The following is a 13666-nucleotide window of genomic DNA, read 5'->3' as shown; positions in this document are numbered from 1 at the left end:
ATAGTTTGATCTCTGGTTCCTCTGCCTTTTCTAAAACCAGCTTGAACATCTGGAAGTTCACGGTTCACATATTGCTGAAGCCTGGCTTGGAGAATTTTGAGCATTACTTTACTAGCATTTGAGATGAGTGCAATTGTGTGGTAGTTTGAGCATTCTTTGGCATTGCCTTTCTTTGGGATTGGAATGAAAACTGACCTTTTCCAGTCCTGTGGCCACTGCTGAGTTTTCCAAATTTGCTGGCATATTGAGTGCAGCACTTTCACAGCATCATCTTTCAGGATTTGGAATAGCTCAACTGGAATTCCATCATCTCCACTACCTTTGTTTGTAGTGATGCTTTCTAAGGCCCACTTGACTTCACATTCCAGGATGTCTGGCTCTAGGTCAGTGATCACAAAAGAAGCCTAAATAATAAAGCCTGTAATGAATCATTATGTTCTAAAATCTTTCCCAATACTCTAACTATAAATGGCTCAACTTTTTCTTTCTGAGGTTTGGCCACCATATGCAATCATCTGTCATTTGATATCATATGCCAGGACTCTCCTACTGTCCTGCCTAATAACTGCATTTCCAAGTTCTTCTTATATCTCAATCCCAATCAAAACAAGAAGTCAGGAAATGTGAAATAAGATAAGAAAATATACCACTTTTCAAAGACTCCAGCTTGCAAGGATTCCATTATTAAGGATGCAGAAAAGGAAAGCTTTCCATTCTTGATATATAAAAATGAATGATATCATCAGTTTAATATCTTAACCTTCTAAATGGAACTCTATTCTTCTTCAGTGTTTTTTTCTCCCACCACATTCCTTTGAGGTCAGCAAGAAATACATGAGAATAGTTTTAATCATACTTTGTAAAACTGAAGGAAAAAATTTGAAGCAAAGAAAATGTAGATTATTTGGATAACTAATACTCTTAGAAGCATTTGAACTCAACTCATGAATCAGATCAAAGACAGCCAGCTCACAGCATAATCTACATCTAATTTTCAAAGTAATTTATGTCTACCAACAGATGCCCCAAATTAGGGGCACCCAAAATATAGCCCAGGTACTATTTTTTTTTCTCAGAATCTATGCCTTTAGGACCAAAGAAACCAGTGAGCACTAGGAGTTTACTGTTTACTTTTCCATCTCTCCTTTAAGACCCCTTTCCCCTTATTTTCTGATATCTATCTTTTATTATCATTTATAATCTAGCAGTACATATTGGAGACAGTTTTTAAATTATTAATGTGCTTTATTTGTTTTGCATTTCCAAGTACATGTCCTAGAGCATCCATCTACTTGGGGAAATGTGTTGAGAGAAAAACAAAAATAAAGACTGATGTAATATTCAGCACCTGACATACAAAATAGGATTTAGCAGAAAGTCAATAAGCTTAGAGCCATGCATTTTTTAAAAAGAAAAGATTTTCCAAATGCTCTTATTTCCTTCTTTGGTTTATCAACTGATCCTGGAAGACCCAGGCCTATTGAGTCCTTCTTAGTGTTGAGAAAATTCCATTTCTACCTTTGAATGCAATGGCAGGAAATCTCTTGCTCAATTGTAGAAAGAGGTCAAAATGTACATAAAGAAAAACAAAAACCTCCCCATTTCCGGCTTGGGAATTATAGGGAGCAGAAGAGAAACAAAAAGGAGATTTGAGTGTTCCATCTTACGTCTTCTGATCTCTGTGCCCTTCTCAGATTTTTGCCTACAGAGAGTTACTTATGTCATATACGGGATGAAACCTCAACAAGAAGGGAACCTTTGTTCCCAATTTTCTTCCTTTGGGATTCAAGAAAGAGATGATAATGCAGAGGACCCCACACCAACATACAGCCACTCAGCATAATGAGAAAAGCAGGCCATGTTGTTAGACAGAGAGTCATCTGGATTAGCACTTCTGAGCCTCCTTCAAGACATATGATGCATAGGCATCTGAGGTGAGAACCAGCCAGCCTGATGTAGGGTCTGCTGTGCTGTGTAAGACAAAGCACCATAGAAGGCGGAGCTGGATGGCCTGGTCAGAGGGCTAGATGGAAAGCAAAGGAGAGAGAGAACAAGGGTTCAAAGTTCTCTGAAAATTCAAGATCCAGGAGGGACTTTCCTGGCAGTCCAGAGGTTAAGACTCTACACTTGCACTGCATGGGGCACAGGTTCAATCCCTCGCAAGGGAACTAAGATCTCACGGCATAGCCGAAAAAGAAAAAAAAAGGAGAGTCCCCTCTACCCACTCACTACTATGGAGACCTTGTGAGATCTGTTAGTCATTCAGTTGTGTCCAGCTCTTTGCAACCCCATCAGGCTCCTCTGCCCATTAAATACTCCAGGCAAGAATACCAGAGTAGGTAGCCATTCCCTTCTCCAGGGATCAAGTCATACTCTCCTTCATCGCAGGCAGATTCTTTACCATCTGTGCCACCCGGGAAGCCCCTTGAGACACCTAAGCTTCTTCACATACCCAGGTACCGTCCTAGGAAGGAAATAAAGGGATATGGGACCTAAGCAATTTTATCTAATGAGTGGAAAAGTACATAAAGGCACTGTTTAAAGTCTTTTGATCAGGGCAAACTTTATTTTAAATCAGACATTGTCACATTTCCCTACTCACTCTAAAGAAGAATTTCACAATGAGTTCCTCGGGTGATTCTTTTGCACATTGAGTTTAAGAACTATTACCCAACTGTCTAGCCATGCTGCAGAAATTAAAACTAAATTAATCTGGATTAACTGATCATGAGGAGAGCAGATATTTTGGTGCTTAAATTAGTTACAAATTTCTCCCTAGGGTCCTCCTAGCAAAAAACCTCATGCAATGTTTTCAGTAGCAAACTTTCAGTAGGCAGACAAATGTACTTCTTGAGGCTCTTCTAGAATATTCTTTGCTCTATGTTGATGACATCCCAGCCAAAAGCACAATCTAGGGCCAAACCAACATTATAGAGCAGAGGACCCAGCTTATCAAATGATGAAGCTTGTCCAGAGGTACACTTTAGAATATCTATGAAACTGATAAAATGAAGGCCTTACAGGCCTTCTTAACTTTAATTTCAGCTAAATTTTTCCTAAATGGTGGATGAGACCCACGTTCAAGAGGGTGATCATTGTGGGGCTATCTTATGTCACTTGTTAAACACAGACATACAGCTAAGCAGACAACAGAGATTAATTTGGTATCATTTTATAAAAAGTTGAGTCATTTAATAAGAACAATGTTCTATAGGTTTCCCCGGGTTGTTATAACAAAGTGCCACAGAAATTTATTTTATCATAATTCTGGAGGCTAGGAGTCCAAGATCAAGGTGTCAGCAAAGTTGATTTCTTTTGAGACCTCTTTGCTTGGTCTGCAGATGACTGTCTTCTCCTGTCCCGCTGTGCATTTCTGCATTCTAATGCCTTCTTATAAGCCCATCAGTCAGACTGGATAAGAGTCCACCCATAAGACCTCATTTTACCTTAATTACATCCTTAAAGAACTTATCTCAAAATGCACCCACATTCTGAGGTACTAGGGGATTTAGGACTTCAATATAAGAATTTGTAGAAAGAGGAGACAATTCAGGCCATAACAAATGCCTAAAAATGAGATCAAACTGCTGGCCAGAGGGACAGGTGCCAGGGTAAGCATGTTCCTCAAAGTCAGGCCAATAAGATGCTATTCATTGGGAAAAAATAAGAGTCTCTTTCCATTGAGATTATCAGTTGGGGGAATGTAGCCAGGAGTTGGTTGACTGTCCATCCCATATCTGGGGCAAGCTGGAGTCCATCCACTTGAACACCATGAAGAAAGAGTGTAAGGAAAGTACACAGACAGCTGTACAATATCAGAGCACAAAGGCACAAGCTGAGCGGTGAAATGAAGGATAAAGGTGGGATGTGTCCCAGTTGCAGGTCCTCCAGACTGGATCACCTGTCTGAAGGGAGCATCTGTTGTACATTCACAGGGAGATGCCACATGCTCTATAGCCCTAAAAGACTAGGGCACATTTACTAAGCAGGCAAAATTACCCAATGGCCACTACACTGTTCCATAAGTTTTCTGTCCTTCCTAAATTTTCTTATATGCATATTCAGTGTATTCTATGAACCCTGAGTTCATCAACTTTTGACCACTAACCGCACAAACATAGAGCTCTCGCTCTGTTAAACAGTCAGAGCCTTGTGTCTGGAGTTGTGCTTCATGACCCCAGGTCCCTAAGTCATTCCCCATCAAGGTTCCTGAGATAGTCACATCATTTATTTTTTCATACATCTCACACATCTTGCATATTGGCTCCTTCACTAAAGTTTCCTTCAATCTCCACCCTCAATCCATTCTTTCAGTTGCTGAGACCTTGCTACCATGTGCCTCTTCCTGAAGCTTTTTTTCAGGTTCAATGTGTGTGTGTACATTTTTTTATTATAGCAGCCAGCATTTGATTAAAGAGCAGTAGAACTGCTATGAGTGGTCTCCAATAGAGATGTATTATAGTATAGTGGTTCAGTTCAGTTCAGTTCAGTCACTCAGTCGTGTCTGACTCTTTGCGACCCCATGAATCATAGCATGCTAGGCCTCCCTGTCCATCACCAACTCCCGGAGTTCACTCAGACTCAAGTCCATCGAGTCAGTGATGCCATCCAGCCATCTCATCCTCTGTCGTCCCCTTCTCCTCCTGCCCCCAATCCCTCCCAGCATCAGAGTCTTTTCCAATGAGTCAACTCTTCACATGAGGTGGCCAAAGTACTGGAGTTTCAGCTTCAGCATCATTCCTTCCAAAGAAATTCCAGGGCTGATCTCCTTAAGGATGGACTGGTTGGATCTCCTTGCAGTCCAAGGGACTCTCAAGAGTCTTCTCCAACACCACAGTTCAAAAGCATCAATTCTTCAGCACTCAGCTTTCTTCACAGTCCAACTCTCACATCCATACATGACCACTGCAAAAACCATAACCTTGACTAGACGGACCTTTGTTGGCAAAGTAATGTCTCTGCTTTTCAATATGCTATCTAGGTTGGTCATAACTTTTCTTCCAAGGAGTAAGCGTCTTTTAATTTCATGGCAGTCACCATCTGCAGTGATTTTGGAGCCCAGAAAAATAAAGTCTGACACTGTTTCCACTGTTTCCCCATCTACTTCCCATGAAGTGATGGGACCAGATGCCATGATCTTCATTTTCTGAATGTTGAACTTTAAGCCAACTTTTTCACTCTCCACTTTCACTTTCATCAAGAGGCTTTTTAGTTCCTCTTCTAGTGGGTAGATTGTATGTAATCATGGAAGCTGGGGAAGCAGTCTGTGCAATTAATCAAGATCAGCCAAAAAAGAACCTGAATGAAGATGAGAAGACAGATGAAATGAAACTCACATCTGCTTTTCACCGCCTCCAACCTGGTACCTTGGATGAGCTAAAGGAAAAGCCATGCTCTAATCTCAGAGAAGCATGTATTTGTAGCCTAGGATATAAAGAGCAGATCTTGTGGGAGCTGGGAGCAGGAGTAGGGGGCGGGGTGGGGGGGTGGGTGCCATCTGACAGCAGCAAGGTGAGCTGGCAGACCAGTGACAATGTATGTGAGCTGCCGCCACGTCTGGGTGCCCTTCCAAAAATAACAAAATGGCTTTGGCTTCATTTCGGTCCTCCAAATCTTATGTGAAATTGTCTAGTGGTCAACTTGAATGGGAAATCAAACAGGAAAGAGTATTCTGGGAAATGTAGTTCCACTCAGTTACACTGACACTGTACAAGCCATCAGACTTAGTAATTCTAAATGTATTCATTTGATTATAAAGCTGCTGTCCACTTCTTAAACTTCACTGTAGCTACAAGTCTATATTAAGGCTCTTCTAAGAAAAAGGAAAGTGAAAATGAAGTTTCTCAGTCGTGTCCGACTCTGCAACCCCATGGACTGTAGCCTACCAGGCTCCTCTGTCTATGGGATTTTCTAGGCAATAGTACTGGAGTGGCTTGCCTTTTCCTTCTCCAGGGGATCTTCCCGACCCAGGGATGGAACCCAGCTCTCCCGCATTGTAGACAGATGCTTTACCATCTGAGCCACCAGGGAAGTCTTTCTAAGAAAGGTATACTCAAAAATAAAAACCTTAACTAATGATTAAATGCTAGTATCTTTAGCTGGAAAGAATTAATAAGTCTATGTAGAAAGATAGTCATTTCTTTAGGCTAAATGTGTCAAACTTTATACATTTGATACAGTTTACCCAATGACTTCAATAGCTAAGAGTTGGACATGACTAAAGCAACTTCACACGCATGCACACCCACAATGGCTTCACATGGATTATTAGCTAAACATACAGTCAGCTCCCAAAATCTGTAGAGCCCAAGGCCTCTGACTCACCGTTTATCACCTCACAGCACTTTGCTTTATCCACTTGGGTCTTCCACAGGTTTCATGCTTATTTACTTCTTTAGGAAACTTAAAAGGTTAAATCTGTTTCTATGTTGATATACCAGTGGTGGCATCTCATATAATGTAACTATCCAACTGTAGCGGATTGGTAGAACACATTTTGATTCGTCTATATAACGGAGAACTATTCTGCTTTTACAACTGATATTGTAGAGCAGCATATTTAATTACTCAGTGCTATATTCATTAAAGGAAGCAAGTTACATAAGAAGATAGTCTCGCTTTTGTAATCTGTAGCACATATGTGTGACAGAGCTGTCCACATGGAGACAGGCTGACTGGAGGTGCTTGGCTGGAGTATTTGTTGCTGGCAGCAGGGAGTCATAGGAAGCAGACACACTAAGTGTATGATATGAACTAACTTAGGAACTTGGTTTGTCTTTTATCCTTTCACTCTCTTTGGCTTTAGAAACTTCAAAAGCTGCAAGACACGTAAAGTTTATCTGGATTATCTCGTCATTTGGAGCACTCAAGTGTCTGCTTCAATATGCCTTAAAACCCCAATTGCCAAATGAAAGCGGTACTTTGTGCTTCTCACACAGATTCTTACTAAAGATCCCAAAGCACCAGAGAAGTGTTATTTTTGCCTTCCTTTACTTCTCTGAAGAAACTCAGCATAAAGTCCTAGGCAATCTGACTCACAATATGTATCAATTAATACCAACCTAAACTGTCCAAGGCATGCTTCTACAAATAGATATATTTTTATTCCTAGTTCATGCTCTCAAAAGATATGAATCCCATGGAACTATAAGATGAATATGGAAATTAATAAAACATGTAGCTTATCTCTAGTCTAAAGATTACATATCCACACAGAGGATTAACTATTTGTATCTGAAAAAAAAAAATACCAAACTTCTTGGCCTCTTACAGAGCACACTGTACATTTTTTCCTTTCTGCATCTCTGTGCTGGCCATTCAACTTTCAAAAGCAAACGGCTGTCCCCTGCTATTTAAATTCATAACAGAAATGCAATCAAAGATAAATTATTTCCTTAAATATAAGTGTATAGCTGTGTGATCTGACTTAAATCAGCTTTAGTGGTTACTGGGTAGAAGTAATTCATTTCATCAACTTGGTACATGTCTTGCCCAAGTTTGTTCTGCAATAAGCAGCAATGACTAAAAGAAAGACCTTGGTCTCCTCACTCCTACTCCATACTGCTACATATCCAACTGTTTTCCTTTCATTATTTTGACTCCCAAATTATGATTTGGTCACATGAGTTTCATAAATATAAAAATTAAAAAGTTACAAAAAAGAGACTATCCTCTTATGTAACTTGCTTTATTTTAATGGACATGGTACTGAGTAATTAAATATGCTTCTCTACAATATCAGTTGTAAAAATAGAATAGTTCTCCATTATAAAGATGAATCAAAATGTGTTTAACCAATCCCCTGTAACTGGATATTTACATTATATAAGACACCATCACTAACATATCAACATGGAAACAGATTAAACTTTTTGTTTCCTAAAGCTGTTAATTCATTTAATGTTGAAATGCAGGATATTTTGAAAGAGTGAATCATCTTCATTTATAGTCAATGCTTTAATGCATGTATCTAGTAATGCTGCAGTGTATCCTTTTATGGTTAATTTTCACTTGTATAAAAAATTTGCATTAGATGTTTGTTTATTCATATGCATAATTTTAAAAACGTGGGAGATCTAAAAAGCCAAGGATTACCAACTGTTATCTGGACATGTTTAAGAGACCTACTCACTAATTTAGTGAAGTACATTACAGTAGGATTTATACACATATGAATATAGGATATATTTTTAAAACTGGGATTTTTCTCCCTAGCATGTGAAACTTTCTGGTTTCAATTTTATTCTACACATTTAACTCTGAAATAAATAGGTTGCTACATACCACAGTAATTGTGGATGGACAGGGGTCAGCAGGAAACAATGAAACTGTCAACACAAATGAACGGCAACTGGGCATGGGTAGCAAATAGGACATGGGTGTTTTATGAGGAAAGCCCAGGAGGTTTGAGTCACGGGGAAGAAAGATGGGTTTTGCCATCCAAATTGACCACATATTATAAGTTAATTAAGCTTCTAGAAATTGTTCCAGATAGTGGAGAAATTGTGAGGGAAACAGATATATGGCATATATATTATCTATCTGTACAGAGGAGTCAGGGGTGGAACCCAAAGCAAAGTCTGGCACTGAGGAGATCAGGGGACAAGTATATTAGGGAGAGAAGAAAACAGAGAGGTGGGACTGGAGCGATAAGAGGAGATGCGAACAACATAAAGCCAGAGGGTGACAGCCTGCACAGAGGACGGGCAAATGGGAATAGCACAGTGCTGTTCAGACAAGGCCACCCCACCAGGAACACAGCTAGTGTCTTCTTTACCTGTGCCTTGTGGCCACCCAATGCAGACTGAGACAACTACTAAACCCGAGAGCCAGATGTCTACAGTGTAGCAGATTTCCCAGACAAGAGGTGTTGAGTCAAAAAACAATGCATGGCCATGTATGCTCTATGTGTCTCAAATCTACTGACTCAAAATTATACTGACTTTACACTTTTTGAGGATCCCAAGAGGTCAAGTTAATTATATATATCCAAAAATTATATGTATGTATCACTCTAAGTTGAGAAATCTGTATGCAGGTCAGGAAGCAACAGTTAGAACTGGACATTGAACAACAGACTGGTTCCAAATAGGAAAGGAGTACGTCAAGGCTGTATATTGTCACCCTGCTTATTTAACTTATATGCAGAATAGATCATGAGAAATGTTAGGCTGGATGATGCACAAGCTGGAATCAAGATTGCTGGGAGAAATATCAATAACCTCAGACATGCAGATAACACCACTCTTATGGCAGAAAGTGAAGAAGAACTCAAGAGCCTCTTGATGAAAGTGAAAAGGTTGGCTTAAAGCTCAACATTCAGAAAACTAAGATCATGGCATCTGTTCCCATCACTTCATGGGAAATAGATGGGGAAACAGTGGAAACAGTGGCTGACTTTATTTTGGGGGGGCTCCAAAATCACTGCAGAGGGTGATTACAGCCATGAAATTAAAAGACACTTACTCTTTGGAAGGAAAGTTATGGCCAACCTCAATAACATATTAAAAAGCAGAGACATTACTTTGCCAACAAAGGCCTGACTAGTTAAGGCTATGGTTTTTCCAGTAGTCATGTATGGATGTGAAAGTTGGACTATAAAGAAAGCTGAGTGCCAAAGAATTGATGCTTTTGAACTGTGGTGTTGGAGAAGACTCTTGAGAGTCCCTTAGACTGCAAGGAGGTCCAACCAGTCCATCCTAAAGGAGACCAGTCCTGAGTGTTCATTGGAAGGAGTTATGTTGAAGCTGAAACTTCAATACTTTGGCCACCTGATGCGAAGAGCTGACTCATTTGAAAAGACCCTGATGCTGGGAAAGATTGAAGGCGGGAGGAGAAGGGGATGACAGAGGATGAGACAGTTGGATGGCATCACTGGCTCAATGGACATGAGTTTGAATAAACTCTGAGAGTTGGTGATAGACAGGGAAACCTGGCGTGCTGCAATCCATGGGGTTGCAAAGAGTCGGACATGACTGAGCGACTGAACTGAACAGAAATATTTATCAAAAGGATGCATATCTTATATAAACTAAATGATACATGGCAAACATTTCTTAATAAAGTGCTGTGACTTATAACTACACTGTGAGACAAGGCTAGGACCAGAATGAGAAAAGTGAAAATTTTGTGTCACTTCAGACACAAAATTTAAAGGAACTTTCAAAATCTTAGCAATCAAGAAAGTAACATTTTTAGTGCAGTATTTTTTCAAATATAAATTTTAATTTAGCCAGACTTCAGACAATACTACAAAGCTACAGTCATTAAAACAGCATGGTACTGGCATAAAAACAGACATATGGATTAAGGAACAGAGTTATGGTCACACAGCTATGGTCAATTAATCTTCCACAAAGGAGGAAAAAGTATATAATGGGAAAAAGAAAGTCTTTCCAGCAAGTGACTTGGAAAATTTGGACAGTCACACATACATCAATGAAATCAGAACACACCATCCACAAAAATAAACTCAAAATGGCTTAAAACTTAAATATAAGACATGACACCATGAAAGTCCTAAAAGAGAACATAGACAAAGCATTCTCTGACATAAATTTTACCAATACTTTCCTAGGACAGTTTCCTAAGGCAACAGAAATAAAAGCAAACATAAACTAATGGAACCTAATCAAACTTATAAGCTTTTGCACAGCAAAGGAAACCATAAACAAAATGAAAAGACAACCTACAGAATGGGAGAAAATATTTGCAAATGATGCAACCAACAAGGGCTTAATTTCCAAACTATATAAACAAACAACAGTAACAAAATAAAAAACAAACAACCCAATCAAAAAATAAGAAGACCAAACAGAGATTTCTACAAAGAGACATACAGATGGCCAATGTGCACATGAAAATACTCATCATTACTTATTATTAGAAAAATGCAGATCAAAACTTCAATAAGGTAACAGCTTACATGGCTCAGAATAGCCATCATTAAAAAGTTCACAAATAATAAACATTGGAAATGGTGTGGAGAAAAGGAAACCCTCTTACACTGTTAGTGGGACTGTAAATTGGTGTAGCCACTATGGAAAACAATATAGAGGTTCCTATAAAAACTAAAAATAGGGTTATCATATTATCCAGCAATCTCAGTCCTGGACACATATCCAGATAAAACTATAATTTGAAAAGATACATGCACCCCTATGGTCACAGAAGTACTACTTACAATAGCCAAGACATAGAAATTACCTAAATGTCCAATGATAGATGAAAGGATCAAGATGTGGTAAACATATACAATGGAATATTATTCAGCCATAAAAAGCTCATATGCAGCAACATGGATGGAACTAGAGATTATCATACTAAGCTAAGTAAGTTAAAAGATACAGACAAATACCATAAGATATCCCTTATATGTGGAATCTAAAATATGACATGAATGAACATATCTACAGAATGTTCTATCTATCTGTGAATAGACTCACAGACATAGAGAAAAGACCTGTGGTTGCCATGGAAGAGGGAAGGATTGGGAGTTGGGATTAGCAGATTCAAACTATTACATATAGAATGGATAAACTACTAGGTCCTACTGTATAGCAGAAGGAACTATATTCAATATCCTGTAATAAATCATAATGGAAAATAATATATATATATTCAATTGCTTGCTGTTCACCAGAAACTATATAACATTGTAAGTCAACTATACTTCAATAAAATTTTGAAAATGTGTTGCCAAAATATTAATTTATCCACAATGAGCCAAGTATCCAAATGTCCATGATGAAGAAAACACCAAAATTTAAATAAAGATCCCAACCATGGCTCACTTTCCCCCCTCATCCTAACCCTAGTTCTGTTGAATCCTGATTTCCCAGGGATTTTTTGCCACCTTCATAAATTTTCCACCCAAGACCAAGTTTCTTCACTTGCTTCAACCTAGTTCTGACACTAGTATAGTTATTTGGTAAAAGAATGGGCCACTCTTAACCATCCTCCATCCTCCTGTCTCCCTCCCTGTGATGCCCACAGCATTTTAACAAAGCTATGACAGCTGAAGGGGCAGCCTTTACACACCCTCAGATTCCAGAGTCCCCTCTAAACTCCAGTCCCTGGCAGCTCTGGGCCTCACAAAGCTAGTGCCCTCACTCCAGACATAGAATTGACATGATTAGATTTTGCTTATTTAATATGACCTGAGGACTGTGTTCTCCCACCATCAATTCCAGGGGATTTGACCCTTCCGTCTTTACTCTCATTATATTATCAGCTTCTACCACAGTTCCTGGTACACAGCATGTACTGTCCCTTCCCCACCACCCCGCCCCCCACAAAGAATCTTTTTGGATAAATAAGGAACTCCTTTAGATTGCATGCAGAGGTGAATAAAAGCAACCCCCAAGATAAAAGAAAAAATTAAAAGTAGTTGAAGAAATGAATTAGCAGTATTTGTCAATTACAAATTAAAGAATCTGCATTCAGAAAATCCAAATAGCTCAAAAAACAAATCAGCAAACATGGATTTAGCATATCTGTCGACAATAGGACCCCTTTTCTTGAGGTCCAGAAGGGAAATGGACTTTGAGAGGACAGAACCCACAAAACTGATCACAGATTCTATATATGCTTCTCAAAGTCTTCTTCAGTTATGGTTAACAAGTGCTGTCTTAAAGACTATTAAAATGGCAACGCTCATCCAAGACTTGGCTCAATAGCATTTTCTGTAAAATAAAATGGGCTTCCCTGGTGGCTCAGTGGTAAAGAATCCACCTGCCAATGCAGGAGACATGGGTTCATTCCCTGGGTCAGGAAGATCCTCTAGAGAAGAAATGGCAACCCACTTCAGTATTCTTGCCTGGAAAATCTGATTGACAAAGGGGCCTGGTGGGCTACAGACCATGGAGTTGCAAAAGAATTGGACATAACTTAGTGACAAAATAACAACAAATATAATAAAATATCACTGATTATGATGCATTCCACTTTAACCTGGTGGGCTTTTCACCAATCCTGGCAATTCTCTGGTGGCACCAGTGATATTACTTTTTACATTATCTTACAATTCTCAGACCAAGTACCCTTCTGTCCATAAGCATTCTAGTCGATTCTTCACCTTGTATGTGACAGCCTGGAGTCCTGCCAACCGTGGAGAACAAAACCTCAAGAACTACCCAGTGGTAAAGCACATTACAAGCAGTCTCACCTCTGGCCATGCAGCAGCTTCACAGCCCTTGGAGGACAAATGTCTGTCTGCGACCTCTGACAGAGTTTTCTTTCCCTGACTATTAGTGCATTTTCCCCTGACCCTGCTCTCCACTCTGCCCCCAGAGTTCCTACACACTCAGACCTAAAGGTATTCCCCAGCATATAAGATCTAATGATTCTAAGTACTGGCAAGAATCTGGATCACCTAACCCAAAGGTTTCTACACAGAGGCAGGGGATCAACAGGATGTCAAATGGGTCAGATTTTACTTCCCACCCTTGCCCCTGCCTCCTTCCACATACATCCCAGAGAAGTATCAGTGTTCTATGTAACAGTTAAATTGGGGGGAGAAAAAAAAATTTCCATTAAAAGAGTGGACTCATTTTTGCAGAGGAAGATAAAGCATTAAGCCATGACATTACTCATGGCTCTTGGTAGCAAAGACCAAAATGCAAGTCAGGCTGCTGTAAGATAGAAGAAAGAGTAGAGGGACTTAATG

This window comes from Bison bison, unplaced genomic scaffold (assembly GCF_000754665.1).
Source record: "Bison bison bison isolate TAMUID 2011002044 unplaced genomic scaffold, Bison_UMD1.0 scf7180017864298, whole genome shotgun sequence".
In the NCBI taxonomy this organism is placed as follows: Eukaryota; Metazoa; Chordata; class Mammalia; order Artiodactyla; family Bovidae; genus Bison; species Bison bison.
The sequence above is the reverse complement of the archived record's forward strand: the minus strand, read 5'-3'. Positions refer to the sequence as shown.